This window comes from Euphorbia lathyris, chromosome 5 (assembly GCF_963576675.1).
Source record: "Euphorbia lathyris chromosome 5, ddEupLath1.1, whole genome shotgun sequence".
NCBI classification, from domain to species: domain Eukaryota; kingdom Viridiplantae; phylum Streptophyta; class Magnoliopsida; order Malpighiales; family Euphorbiaceae; genus Euphorbia; species Euphorbia lathyris.
In genome coordinates, this window is record NC_088914.1 from 65,892,392 (window position 1) to 65,895,534 (window position 3,143).

The following is a 3,143-nucleotide window of genomic DNA, read 5'->3' on the forward strand; positions in this document are numbered from 1 at the left end:
GTAAAGACAAATGAGATTCTGCAATACTCTCAAGCTACACTTAAACATGTCCGGCATACCAACGCTCAACGTCAGTTCTATGATGCTGTGTTGCTCAAAATGTACCATCAATCTTATGCCAAGCTGTCAGAATCTATCACTTGGATCGGGAAATCACAGGAGTATCTCTTGAGCATGCTAAGTGCTAATATTAGGATCCCTGCTGCCACTCTAGACGATGGCATGGCTGTCTTCGACGGTCTTCGGGAGAGTACGAGTCAACTCCAAGCCTACTCAGCCAAACTAGCTCGTGATGTTCTTCGCGAGATGTTTATTCCTCCATATTCTGATGATGGCAAAACGGGGGAGAAAGAAAAGCAAGCTGCTGGAACTCAGCAGAAAATGGGGGAGGCATCTGGTTCCGCAACTCAGAGTCAGCAACAAAGAAATGCCAAAGTCAAAGGGCTAGCTAACCAAGCTCAAGTCAATAGGAAGAAATAGATTGGCTAGTCTTAGCTTTTGACTTGTAGTTTTTATCTGGCCTAATGCTGACTATCTATAAATATTTATGCATCCTTTATTCAAATTGACAAATCTTATGTGATGCTTACTTACTTATTGTGCTTTGTGCTGATCTGTCTTGAATGAACAAACAAACAAAATTAAAAAGGAACATACTCAGTACACTTTAGCTCTGATACATCCTTTCATAACTTTGATACCTAAACTGACTATGTATCAAACTGAGCAAACATATGTGTCAAGTATTGAACTCTTCTGAAAGCTGACCTAGGCTCATCTGAATTAGATCTTGGAAGGTCTAGAATTGAACTAAGTTAGTATAGGCATGTTTTAATTTTACTCAATTAAATCTTAGAAGGTTTAGAGTTAATTTAAGTCAATAAATGCAACCCTTATGTGGGAGTAACTTCAGAAGTATAAAAAGAATTTCAATCATGGGGAATCTCAATGCTGAGTTCCACAATTAAATATTTTGCCAACATCAAAATGGGGGAGTTTGTTGAAACACCTTTCCACATGATTTTGATTTGACAAAATGATTTAAGTTAATCCATGATTAAGAGGCAATTAAATTTAAGTGCTTTGATTTAATTGTACTAATATGTTTGTTCAATGTTGAGTATAAGTATAAATTCAAACAGAAATAAAAGATAAGACAGGACGAAGTCAGCATGAGAACACAGCACAAGCTGAGTGAAATGAACTCAGCATGATAGAAGAAAAGTCATCTTCAGAACAAATACTTAAAGATGAAGCTGACCAAAGAAGTTGAGTGGTACACAACTCAGTAACAAAGAAGAGAAGTCTTCCTTTAAACTAATGCTTGCAGACGAAGCTGACCACGGAAGCTGAGTAAGAATATGACTCAGAAACAAAGAACAAAAGCAACATCAATAAAGTCGAGCTGAGTGTTCGTCAGGACAGCACGAATGATCCGTTTGCTAAAAGACAAGATCCGACATCTGTCTGCACCAATAACAGAAGCCTTGGAATTACGCACAGAGTCAATTTCGAGATGCATGGGTCAAATGTCCGTTAGCTAAAAGACGAACTGGCACTAGAAGACGCACCTGCGGGAAGAAGACAAGCCTTACGCCTGCTAATTTCAGACGACAGGATTGGCCTGCAAATCTGAAGCTGACCAGAACAATGACGCAATAGAACCGTTTGAATCCAACGGATAATTCTAGATTCAAATCATTAGAGCTTCAGACTTCAACTATAAAAGGACAAGTTCATTCTTGGACCCTTAGCCGATTGCCGAAATACAAAAAGAGAAAAAGAGCATACATACAAAGCACATTCAAACAAAAAAAAAAGATCTTACACCAAATTTCCATTTTTGTGTAAAAGCTAGATTGATTTTGTAATCATCTAAAGTGTTCTTCATCTAGAAAGAACAAGTTTGTATCAATTATAAAATTGAGAGAGTTGTGCTGAGTACTCGGTTTTAAGTACTCAGCGGTAGAGAATCTGAGTGTTTGGTTATAGCGCTCAGTAGGAGTTGAGTAGACAAATAGAGGAAGGTACTCTTGCATATTCAAATGCCTTGTAAACGGTTTGTGCTCTACCTTTAAAGAGCTCAGTATTGGATTGAAAAAGCCCAGAGTGACTCTGGGGACTGGACGTAGGCGGAGAGGCCGAACCAGGATAAGTCGTGCTGAGTAATTTCTAACTCTCTCTCAATATATCTATATATGTGTTGCTTGATTAAATTGCTTAGGATATAAATTGTAAAAGCTGACACTGAGTAATCGTGGTGCTGAGTTGGAAGCTGACCTCAAGTGTCAATTCCCAACTCATAAGTAAAACAGTTCTAGTCAGCATTTGACTAAAGCTGTCTTACGTCTCTCGGCCGTGCTGACCAAAACAAAGTTAAATAACTTAAGGAAATAATTAAGTCAGCATAATTAAGCGAAAAAGTTACATTAGTTCCTAAACCCCCCTCCCCCTTGGAACTAATCACATGGGACCAACATATTTGACCATGAGGAATTTTGAGTAGACCCCCAACCAAAATTGTAATTATTAGGATATGGACTTTCTTGTGCTTGTGCTTGTCCTTGGACATAATTAACTTGCTCCTCTGTACTTGGTTGTCCCAAGGGACATTCAAGTTTATAATGTCCACTTTGTCCACACATTGTACAAGTTGGTTGATTACCCATACTCATTTTCTCAATCTTATTAGTTAATGCGGAGATTTATGCATGCAAAACAATCATTGGGTCAGTAGTACTAATTCGTTTCATAGGTTGAGAAGATGATTCCTTTGCTCTCTCATTTGGTCACATGCAATTGTTAGTAGCCATTTCTTCCAATAAATCATAGGCATCAATAGTAGTTTTCCTCATAAGTGATCATCCTGATGCTGCATCAATAGTACTGTTAGACATACAATTACGTTTGTCTTAAAAATATTAGATGTGATTAACCAAAAAATAAATCGAACACGGAAAAACATTTAACAGTAAATAGAAAATCAAAAGAATGGAGTTAGACAAATCTGAGGCATGTATTAGCAGTTTCCTTAAGACAGATGTCGTCGCTATTGATGATCGTCTCCCAGGATACAACAGATTACGCAAGCGAACTCAAACCGTTTGTAGCCTAGTTATCACTGGAATAGAAAAACAAGAACA